Source organism: Hesperophylax consimilis, chromosome 20, assembly GCF_061612785.1.
Source record: "Hesperophylax consimilis isolate HC1 chromosome 20, BYU_Hcon_1.0, whole genome shotgun sequence".
In the NCBI taxonomy this organism is placed as follows: domain Eukaryota; kingdom Metazoa; phylum Arthropoda; class Insecta; order Trichoptera; family Limnephilidae; genus Hesperophylax; species Hesperophylax consimilis.
In genome coordinates, this window is record NC_142855.1 from 25,613,922 (window position 1) to 25,627,702 (window position 13,781).

Here is a 13,781-nt window from a genome sequence, read left to right on the forward strand (position 1 = left end):
CGGCCGATGCGGGTGCTGGGTGATGGTCAGGGGAATGAGGAGGGCAGTGCGGGAGAGGGGGACAGGAAGCGTTCGTCAGCGTAAACAAACATTTTTATTTCTATAATTATTAAAATTTTCGATGATCTGCATTTACAAAAATATCGTGTATTATTTAAAATACCAGAAATAAATCACTTATTTGATAATTTCCTAGTGGTTGTACCTCTAATAGAAAAATGTGTAAAGAGAAAATAAATTCAATTTATAGCCATATTAAACGATGATTGCTTATGCAAATATTAGAAAATATTATATAATGGCATTCAAATTCAAGTTAAGTATTTACTTTCCTCACACATTTATTTGTCACAATTAAAACCATTGAATGACACACATTGAAAAATACTAAAACTTTTATTTTTCAACAAAACAAATTTAAATTAACAATTTTCCTTTAAAAAAAACGCAATAAAAGCAATATTCTAAATACGAAAATACAAAAATGATTCGACGATTAATAAAATTTATATACAAAACACCAAATGGATGTATAATTACAAATTCAGCAGCAAAATAATTATATAGCACTACCAATTATAAAAAGTTTAACAGTTTTTTATTAGTTAAAATATATTAAAAATGCTAAAATTCACAAAAATAATTCATCGATATATTATATCATTCAATAAATGTCATCGAAACGTATATTGCTAAAAATATAGCGGAAGCAATCTCTAGATAAAGCGGAGGGGAAAAAATGCTGCCGGAATAAATCCTCGGTAGTCCAAAGTTCGCTTAGTTCTAACTTTCGGCCGCGATTTCTTCCTGAAGCCAAAAGAACTCCAAAAAATGAATACATTTCTGTCTTCGTAATGTTAGGAAAGCTGGAATTTTTCGGATTGAGCTGACAGACTTTATTCGTATTTTCAATAATTTCCTCCACCATTTCATTTGAAATAAACAAATCAAAAGCATCTCTGATGGATACTATGTTCTGGCTACCGTTTTTCAATCCAGGGGTAGAAGAAATAATGTTATGGCTTCTGGTACGTGAGCTGGCTGGTGGCGCAGAATTCCATTGGAATCCGGAATTCGACACGTATAAATGTTGATCTGCAACGGATTCATTCGAATTTCCTACACTAACTTCATTATCACTTCCATTTCCACTTTCAGATATTTCCTCTACTAATATTTCTTCCGGATCACTTTCAAATTCTGGATATAATGTTTCGAATTCCAAGTCGCCATCATCCCTGATCTCACTGTTCGAACTGTTAAGTAGCTTTTCGATCTCATTATCAGATAAATAATTTTGCTTTGCCATTGCGTTCGTACGTAAAAAAAATTAAAACAAAGTCACAAACAAAAATCACAACACTAGAAATGTGCCCGAATGGTTGACAAAATCTGCGCGGGACTGTGAGGTCAGAGCGAGAGATATGATGTTCGTCGGCTGCTCGAATTCAACTGAGAAGAAATGGAGTTTTTGCGTGTTTTTATACACAATTATTCTTATAACTTTTTTAAAACGTGTCCGATTTTAATCATTTTTGAGTCGAAATGTGGGTAAATATTTGATGAAAGAATAGACAAAAGGAAATTAGCCTAAACGAGATATTTGCGGCAAAATCTTTTTTTTTAAAAAACACTGGGTCAAACCAGACCCATCACCGGAGTCGAGGTGTTAACATTTTTATAAATAATTAATAAGATTCGAATATCTACATACGTACAATTAAAATAAATTATTATACAAGTTACACCGATGTTAATTTCATTCATGTTAATTTCAAATAAATTAAATATATTTGTTCGTAGCATAGGTAGCAGATATATTATGTTTATATGAACGAACACATGTCACTTGATGAGTTTAATATATACTGAATATTGTATACTGCCCGAAGAAGCTACGGTTGTAGTGAAACCCGATCAGCATTAAATATAAAAATGGTGTTTGCTAAGTTATTGGTTTATTTTATTTTAAATATACACTACCCGAATGTCCCGAATAGATGATACATAACCTAAAAATAACATAGGTAGGTATTAAACCTTCAATTGTGAAAAACTATCACCATGAAAATCTTTTACACATAAACTATACCTACTGGAAACGTAAATCGTCACCTAAAAGTATTAATTAATAATTTACAATTCACACACGAGGTTGATTATAACATCAACATGCTTCAGTAGGCAGCCAACAATGTACTTATAAAATATTTCGTTTGTCAAGCAATCTGAGATATTTTGACATCTCGAAATATAACCTCTCGAATGTGAGAATCGATTTGCGTTTTCGAACGAATTCTGACAGTTTGAAAACGATTGTCTCGGACTGAACATTCGAATGATTTTTGACATTTCAGACCGATTTTCTCGATTCCACTTTCGATGACATTTGAAAACGATTATTTCGGACCGTGCATTCGAATTAATTCTGACCAATCACAACGCTTGGCTGGCATCGATAATTTCTGACCAAACACAGCGACGACTTTCGATGACGTTTCAAAACGATTGTCTCGGAGTTGCATTCGAATTAATTCTGACAATGAATCGAGATATTTCGAATGGTAAAAAAGATCGAGTAAACCATCGATGATTCATCGATTCCGCCCATCGCTAATTCTGTAGTTTCGATGGAAAAGCCTGTCGCTAGCTAGTTGTCCCCAGGGGCATTTCTCTCAGCTTTGGCCTTGAAACCCATTTGAAACCGCCACGCCCACCTCATTATTTTTATAGAAAGCGAATAATATGGCTTAAAGCTCAGATCTCATTGGTTAGAGCAGAAGGATTGGTTTGATCTCTCGCTCTCTACCATAATGACTTGTGTAACAGAATGAGATGACGGAATTTTGTCGTTAGACTTTTTTCAAATCATTCAAACAAAATGAGAGTGGTTTATTTATACACGCGGTTTGTCATTTGTTGCCGAAATAATATCATTTCGCCTCGAAAATATTGCGTGTAGTTGTTCGTGATAAAAATACAATATAAGCCAGTATAGTGTTAGCGAGTTACAAACATATATTCAACCTACCTACGTAAGTTCAAGTTTAGTGAATTTGACAGTTTTTAGGTTATTCGTTCGGTTTTTTGCTAAACAATGCTTCATACTTGGTATTTGTCTTCTTCCACAACGTATAAATGTTATTTATTATATTGACCAATTTATTCATGTTATTGATTAGTGTTATCCTGTATTATTTTATTGTTTTGGTGAAATTAAAGATTTTTAAACATATGTAACCATGAGTTCAAAATAGTCAGAAAAATGTCGGAATTCATCGTACTGCCGGACAATCATTTTTTGAAAATTTTCTTCAGTGTTTTTGCAAATTTCTTGTCATTTTGGGTTTCTTCTTCTCAGATTAACAAGTTTCATCTTTAGGAAATACACTGTAAAAGTTTTTTTTTATTTTTAAAATAGTTTTTTGGACTGAATGAATGGAACGAAGGACTAGGCCGAGAGCAATTATATTGTCTATGGTTGCATCTTATTTTTATATGACCTTGAGTTTTTTCTACCTTGTCTACTACTCCGCTCCGCAAGGTAAGTACTGCTTGTATATCTGTGGTTAAGTACCTTATAATTCTGTTGGATACAAAAAGCCCGAAGATATCGATTTAGAGAGTGGTATATTTATGGGGATCTCTGTTTTACTTCAACTTTCGAGGTTGATGGATTCCTCGAGAGGTGTAAATGTTTTCTCCGAAGATTTACAAAAAGACGAAACTAGTAAACGCAAAATCTCACAACCAACAAATTACTGACAACTAGTTGGCGACAGGCTTTACCAAAGAAATTACAGAATTAAGGTAATAATTTTGTGTTTGAGATGAAATCTCAGTGTTGCAATTTCAATTAATTAACCAACGTTCACGTAAAGGAAAATATTGACGTTGGCAGATTGAATGCGATTGGGCCAAAATATTATTTTCCCCGTGAAAGTGAATTGGTTCTATACTGTCATAAAATGGTAAGTTTACCCGCCCAATTAGAAAACAATTTATTTGTTTTATTAACCTGTAAACAAAGTTTCGAATCTTCCAATACTTATTATATGAATCAGGTACATAACGGAAGCGCGTTTCTTTCATACAAATGTTCCTATTACATGCACACTAGATCACAGCCGGTCTGTTTTAACTTACGACAGGCAATGGCTGGAACCAACCACCCTCACTTAATTGCAAAATTAATGCATTTCTTAGCCGCCAAAGAGGAATAATGAATGAACCCGTGGGTAATTTTTTTCATCCTTAGGCTTATGGTCAAAATAAGTTAAGGCAATTCAGCAAATGGAACAGTACTTGTCTACGACAATATTATTGTCTATGTAAAACTAAATTACTTTATATTTTTTTGACACATCGCCTTTTGACTTTTTCATCGCCAGCCGTTTCAACTTGTTTCTATTTAATATCCTTTTAACTGTTTTACCCACGCAGTTAAATTTATCATGAAAGGCTTGTGATAGTTACTGGTAAGAACTGATGCTTATATTAATTCCTATAATCATTTTGATAGCGGCCGTTATTCCAAATCGAACACTGTTCTTTAACTTTGGCTACGGGATTTGGCTATCGAATGCGAGCAATCTTAACATACGCCCATCGGTGCATCTATGTTATGGACTCCATTGTCATTTTATTTGAGGAATGTTTAAACTATCAGTTAGACCTCAACCTTTTTAAAAAAAGTTTTACGAAAGCATTTAAATTATCGTATAAATCAACAGAAATGAAGTGTCAACTTCAAGGTCAAGATAGTCACAATATGTATCACTTATTTCAAATGTCAGTTTCATATAAGATATCATTGTTTTGACAGAATATTCCAAGCAAACAAAATATTTAGCCCATTGGATTACGTCACAACTATGTTTGTTTCAGGTATATATATGTTTGGTCGTTTACCAATTATCAAACCCTGAGACAGCGTTGCCATGGATCTAGTAAATCCAGAAACTGTTTCTATCAAAACGGAACCAGGTCCCCAGGAAGAAGGCGGAGATGAAATGCCGTACACGTATATGGATTTCGACCTCCCAAATGTAAAGAAGGAATGTTTGCAATATGCGGAGAGTACTCAGACAGCCAGTGAGTTGCATTGCTTATGTTAAATAAATTGTATGTTAATCCAAGTCCATTTTGGATTGCCATGGCGACATTTTGGAGGAGGCCCACCACTTCCCCGCCCTGTTTTAGGTACTGATGGTACCCCTTCAGAGCTCTCGCAAGGACGCTAATTTTTTAAAAAAACGAATCTACATTTAAAATTTCAAAAAGAGACCTCCAAAATGTCCATGCATACGATGTTATTCGCAGTATGCAAGTGCTGTGTTTTAATAATTTTAGTAAGTTCTATTCTACTTGGTTAATATAATAAAAACACATTTACAAAATGTCAACAATAGGTAGAGAAGAATTAAAATAATACACAGCCACCATGCCATGGCGACAGTGTTTATTAACGCTGTCGCCATGTGTTTATTAATGCTGTCCTCTTTAGCGGTAGTTATTTTAGTTTTCATCATTATATATCTTTGCCAGAAACAGCCAAACTATAACATTAGATAAACTTAATAATTTTTATTTACTTTTGTGAATACCCCACACGTGTCCCAACTCTTGAACTCTCAACCTCTTGACGTAAATTTATGTTGTGTGGATGAAGTATAAAGGACGGGATGGATATAGGGAGGTGAAAGGTGGGAAGTGCCCGGCTGTTCAGATCTCGTCATTTCAATCAATGTTTAAATGATGAATTCTTCATATTACACCAAGATGAAACCAAGAGTATCTCCCACTCAGGGACGTGCTATAAGAATATATTGTGAATTACCATGAATCAATTTAATAAAATTTGCTTGGGCACGCTGGGATTTTATCCCGGGACCTCCAAATTTCTAGTCGTGAACCATTTATTTTATTATTTGGCACAATATCTTACATTTCTTAATACAATTTAGTAATGATGGCCTCACTGGGTGGCTAACCCGTGCTGAGGCCTCCATTTTATAATACAAAATAATATTCATAATACATTTAAGGAAAATGTATAAAATGTTGGTGAAGAAAAAAAAACATAAGATAAGATAAATTTAAACTAAAAAAAATTGATTTAATATTCAAGTAAATTTAAATGAAATAAAGTAGAAAATTGGTTTATTTATATTATTTATTCATTTTTATTTATTTATTTTATTAATACAAGACTTAGAAGGGTACATATGGTTTTTGTGATATTTCACCCTCCATGCTAGGGATGACCCTGTGTTATGGAGGGTGAATTTTACAGTTTTTGAGAGAATAACATTAATTAAACAAGTAAGTATACATAGAAGATCTACAATCGTAATGGTTATTAAATGCAATGAAAGTATCAGATTTATTTGTTTGATTATAACTATGTAGATAATTATAATGGTGGAATGGATTACATGTATAATCAGAGTTACGCAAGTAAGGAACGTAAGCGTTGGTGTTGAGGGTAAGTGGTGTAGGATATGACTTGTGGTTATGAGCACTGATGTGTGAGGGGTTAGTTTCACTTGAGGTTATTGCTATGATGTTTTTGTGTTTATGGATGAACCTGGTAAAATGATAGGAATTATTTGAGTGCAAAAGAGTGAAAGTGGTGCCATAGGTGTTTAAAGATGATAATGGTAGTGAGAATTTTTTTCAGTATCTATACATAGTTCTGTCATAACAAAGTTCAATGACATTTTTATTGGTGTAGGAGGTGACTTTCTGGTACTTAGATAATAATATTTTGGTATTGCAGGGTAATAAGCAATGTTTACATAAAGACTGTTATAATACAAAGATATAATCATTAAGTAATATTTAGAGAGAAAGCAAGAATTGTGGCTATAGTATGCTGTTTTTTTTTAAATATTTATAGATAATGAGAGTGGTGTGATTGAAGAGGATTACGATGTTGGCAAGACTAGGAAAAAAATAAGCCTGGATAATTTGGATTTAGTAAGTTACAGTTACGTGTAATGATAGTAATGCTATTGTTAATTAAAATATGTTTTTAGTGGTTAAAGAGGTATAGAGTGGCGGTACTTGGAAATGTGTACATGATGACATTAAATATCGTGTATCGTTAGTCATATAAGTTGACGTTTCACTCGTTCAATATCTCCTTCATTGTGTATTGATATTATGTTCGAGTCGTCAGTCTGCCTAAGTAAGATACGGCCAGATTTTACCCATGTGTATTTGAATTGATGATCTTTAGCAAATTTTTTTGTCTGGGCCAGTAGAAATTTGCCTTTTGGAGTTATGTGTTCCGAGATGTAGATTCTATTTATTTCCTGCGAGAATCCAAGATCTACTGTGTTAAGCTTGTTAAGATTGCTATTAGTAGATTTTATATATGATTTAATCTTGTCTAAAAAGGTGTCTCGTGCTTGGGTGTTATTAAATGTCGCTATAATGGATCTCGTGGTTTTTTCGGATGTTTTTTGTCCCAGCCTGCAGATTTTTATGATTTCGGTATTCAGAGGAGAAGAGGTGTTATTGTGGTTAATATTTTTTGATATTTTCTTCATTAATTCCATGTTGTTTTCAGCGGTTGTCTCGGGAACGCCTCTTATATCGATGTTACAGAGAAGGCTTTGATACTCCAGTCGATCAATTTTTTCATCTTGTTTGGAGATTATGTTTTGTAAGACAGCATACTGATTTTTTAATTCGATTGCTTCAGAGTTGATTTTGACATTTGATTTTTCGACAGTATCCAGACGGTTCTTCATTTCTTGTTGTTGGTCAGCAACAAATTGAATAGATTTTATGATTTCGTCGTTCTGTTGGACGATTGCTTCATATTTATTTAGAAAAAAATCGAATTTTTGCTCTACAAGATTCATTATTTCATTTTTTAATGTTTGAATTTCCGATGTGAATATTTCTGTAGTTAAGATGGTGCGATGAGCGCCATCTGTGTTTGTGGGTATGATACTTTCTGTGTTATTGGGCAGAACATTTTCCAGTTTCTGTGGTTGGATTATCTGTTTTGGTTGTTTGGCAATAGATGGCAGGTCTTCGTTTTTTGTTGTTTTGTTTGGGAATTTTGGGTTTTTTGTGTTTTTTATGCAGGTTTTACATTTCCACTGGGAGTTTCTTGCAGTGCGGCGAGGTGTTTCATAGAAATCAGCACAAGCAATATGGAAGATGCCTTCGCAGATGCAGCATGAAGTGCAGTCTGAGGGGTTATCGATGTTTATTCCACAGGTAGAGCACTTAGTATTCATGGTTAATGTTTTGATTCAGGCTTTGAATAAGAGAGAATCCACTAAAGTTTTTAACTGAATAATGAGGAGCACCACTGAGTTATTTTCACTTTTTGATTTGTAGTGATAGCCGAAACGTTTTGATCAAGTGACAGTTGTAGAGGTGTTATGATGAGGTTTATGCACTAAAAAATCCACTTCTTGAGATAAAAAATATGCTGGTTTGTCGCGCAATATCCAGTTTAGGCTAGTTAGGCACTTTTGATTTAGTTCACTGTCTTTTTTAATGTTTATTTTTGATTATTTTGATGCGGGCATAGAGATGCGTCAATACTATACTAGGATGTATGCTTCTAACTGCTATTATATGTTGTGTGTTTGTGAGTGATGTGTGTTTAATGTTAGTTCTGTTTGTTTGGTACAGTTTTTATTATTTTATGTTAGGAAATTTTGGTAAGTATGTCTTTTTTGTTCTGAAATCCATTTTTTAATTTTGTGTCTGAATTTATTTTTGTTTACCTCAATTTTATTTTCAAGTGTTAGACTGTTGAAAGATTTTATAGCATGGTATTGATAGTGTATTTGTCCAAATTTTTATTTACCGTCGGAGTTCTTGTGTTTTCTTTATACGCTTGTCTAACTGGTCTGTTAGCGAAATTTTGTGCATGTTGATATTTGATTTTTTGGTCAAAAATGTAGTTTAGTAGTGTTTTAACGTAGGCGTTTATCTAGTACGTTGTGACAACTGTTAAATATTTGGTCTGTATCAGTCAGTCTATGTTTTTATACTATTACCTTTAAGATCGTTTTCCGTGCGATTTCTAACGAATCGATGGCCGAGTTTTTTGCTCCTCCCCAAGCAATAATTCCATATTCTATAAATTATTGGCAAAGTGCAAAGTTTATTTTTTTCAATTGTTTTATTTTATATATGTTTTTTCATGTTTAGGAAAATGTGTATTGTTTTGAGGAGTTTATTTGTGATTGGTTTGATGTGACCATACCCTACGATCACAGAAACCGTGCTTACAATAAGTTCTCGATTCCTCAAGTTTTCACCTCATCCTCATAGGTTAAAAATACATATTGATGGAATAAAACTCCCTTAAATTAAAACAACAACTCCATACTGAAGGTGCTCAAGAGCAAATGCTTTTTCCTTCTGAAGCGGACATCTGTTATCGTTCTCATTAATTTTTTTAAATCAACATTGAACTCTCTTCACCTATTTCTCACTTCTGCAGGGTTGATCAATTATGTATTTTATCTTTTCTATTTTAAGCTTCTTTTAAATGTGTTTTACATCTATGATCAATGTAGGTGCATGTTGTTTTATAGCTTGCATTAATGTGGAGACTATTACCGTCAAAGAGGAACTCGGACGCCGAGAAGTTAATGATGGTGGATTCTCTTGTATAGAAATTGACATTGACCTGCAGGATGTAAAAAAGGAATGCTTAGAACGCTTTGAAAGAATTGACCAGTCCGGTAAAAATAATTTATTATTGTTTATAATGTCTGCCTTCTTATTTTTTATACATTTTTATCAATTTTCTGTGCTTCCTTATGCTTAGTGTTGATATTAAGTCGTGTTGAGTCTTTATAATCGTATTTCTTTATTTTTCTCTACAGATCTGAAGACGCATCCTATGGAAAAACAATTACTTTGTCCTCATTGCACCTATTCCAATTCTAATAAGTCGATTTTCAAAAGGTATTTAAGCACCCATACAGGAAAAAAACATTTGTCATGTTCGGTGTGCAACAATTTATATTCTCGAAAGGGCAATCTGATGAAACACATGCTGACTCACAGACGAGAAAAACCTTTTTCATGTGCCGAGTGCAATTATTCATGTTCTAATAAATGCAAACTGACGAGACACATGCTGACTCACAGTGGAGAAAAACCTTTTTCATGTTCTGAGTGCAATTATTCATGTTCTCAAAGTGGCCACCTGAAGAGCCACATGCTGACGCACAGTGGAGAAAAACCTTTTTCATGTTCTGAGTGCAATTATTCATGTTCTCGAAGGGGCGATCTTATGAGGCACATGCTGACTCACAGTGGAGAAAAAGCTTTTTCATGTTCTGAGTGCAACTATTCATGTTCTCTTAAATGCAATCTGAAGCGCCACATGCTGACTCACAGTGGAGAAAAACCTTTTTCATGTTCCGAGTGCAAATACTCATGTTCTCAAAAGGGCTCTCTGACGATCCACATGCTGACTCACAGTGGTGAAAAACCTTTTTCATGTTCCGAGTGTAACTATTCATGTTCTCGAAAGGGCCAACTGACGATCCACATGCTGACTCACAGTGGAGAAAAACCTTTTTCATGTTCCGAGTGCAAATACTCATGTTCTCAAAAGGTCTCTCTGACGATCCACATGCTGACTCACAGTGGTGAAAAACCTTTTTCATGTTCCGAGTGCAACTATTCATGTTCTCGAAAGACTAATCTGACAAGCCACATGCTAACTCACAGTGGAGAAAAACCTTTTTCATGTTCCGAGTGCAACTATTCATGTTCTCGAAAGGGCAATCTAACGATGCACATGCTAACTCACAGTGGAAAAAAACCTTTTTCATGTTCTGAGTGCAACTATGCATTTTCTCAAAGGGGCACTCTGATGAACCACATGCTGACTCACAGTGGTGAAAAACCTTTTTCATGTTCCGAGTGCAACTATTCATGTTCTCGAAAGGGCCAACTGACGATCCACATGCTGACTCACTGTGGAGAAAAAGCTTTTTCATGTTCTGAGTGCAACTATTCATGTTCTCTTAAATGCAATCTGAAGCGCCACATGCTGACTCACAGTGGAGAAAAACCTTTTTCATGTTCCGAGTGCAAATACTCATGTTCTCGAAAGGGCTCTCTGACGATCCACATGCTGACTCACAGTGGTGAAAAACCTTTTTCATGTTCCGAGTGCAACTATTCATGTTCTCGAAAGACTAATCTGACAAGCCACATGCTAACTCACAGTGGAGAAAAACCTTTTTCATGTTCCGAGTGCAACTATTCATGTTCTCTAAAGGGAAATCTAACGATGCACATGCTAACTCACAGTGGAAAAAAACCTTTTTCATGTTCTGAGTGCAACTATGCATTTTCTCAAAGGGGCACTCTGATGAACCACATGCTGACTCACAGTGGTGAAAAACCTTTTTCATGTTCCGAGTGCAACTATTCATGTTCTCAAAAGGGCCATCTGACGAGACACATACTGACTCACAGTGGAGAAAAAGCTTTTTCATGTTCTGAGTGCAATTATTCATGCTCTCTTAAATGCAATCTGAAGCGCCACATGCTTACTCACAGTGGAGAAAAACCTTTTTCATGTTCCGAGTGCAATTATTCATGTTCTAAAAAAAGCAAACTGACGAGACACATGCTGACTCACAGTGGAGAAAAACCTTTTTCATGTTCTGAGTGCAATTATTCATGTTCTCGAAGGGGCGATCTTATGAGGCACATGCTGACTCACAGTGGAGAAAAAGCTTTTTCATGTTCTGAGTGCAACTATTCATGTTCTCTTAAATGCAATCTGAAGCGCCACATGCTGACTCACAGTGGAGAAAAACCTTTTTCATGTTCCGAGTGCAAATACTCATGTTCTCAAAAGGGCTCTCTGACGATCCACATGCTGACTCACAGTGGTGAAAAACCTTTTTCATGTTCCGAGTGCAACTATTCATGTTCTCGAAAGACTAATCTGACAAGCCACATGCTAACTCACAGTGGAGAAAAACCTTTTTCATGTTCTGAGTGCAATTATTCATGTTCTCGAAGGGGCGATCTTATGAGGCACATGCTGACTCACAGTGGAAAAAAACCTTTTTCATGTTCTGAGTGCAACTATGCATTTTCTCAAAGGGGCACTCTGATGAACCACATGCTGACTCACAGTGGTGAAAAACCTTTTTCATGTTCCGAGTGCAACTATTCATGTTCTCGAAAGGGCCAACTGACGATCCACATGCTGACTCACTGTGGAGAAAAAGCTTTTTCATGTTCTGAGTGCAACTATTCATGTTCTCTTAAATGCAATCTGAAGCGCCACATGCTGACTCACAGTGGAGAAAAACCTTTTTCATGTTCCGAGTGCAACTATTCATTTTCTGGGAAGGCCCATCTAAAGAGGCACATGCTGACTCACAGTGAAGAAAAACCTTTTTCCTGTTCCGAGTGCAAATATACATATTCTCGGAAGAGCTATCTGACATGACACATGCTAACCCACCTTTAAAGAAAACATTTGTCTCGTCTCGAGTGAATATAATAATTATCTTTTGTGACGAGCCATATGCTGACTTACAATTAAATTTGATCTCTCGTCACGGAACCCCGGGCAGCATCACCACGGACCATGGTCGTCAGTTCGAGAGTTGTCTCTTCAAAAAACTTGCAGAAAAGTTTGGCATCAAACACAACAGAACTACTTCGTATCACCTACAGGCGAACGCGATAATAGAGAGATGGCATCGCACACTCAAGGCATCCCTCATGACATGTGATGACCGGAACTGGATCCAAAATCTCCCCCTCATATTGCTCGGGTTGAGAGCGACTGTTCTTGAAGAACTAAAAAGGTTCGCCTGCTGAACTCACCTATGGCGGAACACTAAGGCTACCTTGCGATATCTTCACTGAAACCCCCCGTGAGGAACCCGACACGTACGTAGGACGTCTACAAAGGAAGTTCGAGCATATTAAATCGACTCCTGCCAGCAAACACAGTACTAGAAATTTTTTCGTACACAAAGACCTACCTGTCACCACGCACGTATTCCTGAGAACGGATAGTGTAAGAAAACCTCTTCAGAATCCATATGAAGGTCCTTACAAGGTAGAAGAGCGCAACGACAAAACATTTGTCATTTCAATAAGAGGCAAACCTAAACGCGTCTCCATAGACAGACTCAAGCCTGCTTCCGTTCCGGTCGAAGAAAATGTCACTATGGACACACTTGTCGCTGTCACACCTGTAACCAAGACGACAACTCGCTCAGGTCGGCAAGTACATTTTCCAAAGCGATTTGGATCGGAATAAGCACGAAAAGACATTTCTATTTGGCATTTTTTCTATAACTCATGATAGAAATTAATTTCTTAATTTTGCCTAGCTTTCTCTTGCAAACCATATTCTTAAAGTATACATCTTTTTTTCTTAAAAAATACTGCAAATCAAACATTATTAAATTTACACATTTTTGATGGAAATTTGACTTTGTTATCAAATGATAGAATCTAAAACTTAAGTTAGATAATTATTATGTATTCACGAGTGTGAAACATTTCCTATACGATGAACACAAATCATCATGTAAACCGCATAATTCATTCATGCACCTTAAAACGTATAACAATTATAAAATAACTCTACGTTCGTATGAAAACTTTTCACCCCTTTATAGCATTTATATAGCTTACCTCATACTCTGTAAATTTTAATATTTTATGTTACCAGGTTAATTCGGTAAATCCGATTATAATATATGCTACCAGATTAATTTTTTCTACTTCTCACAAAACAA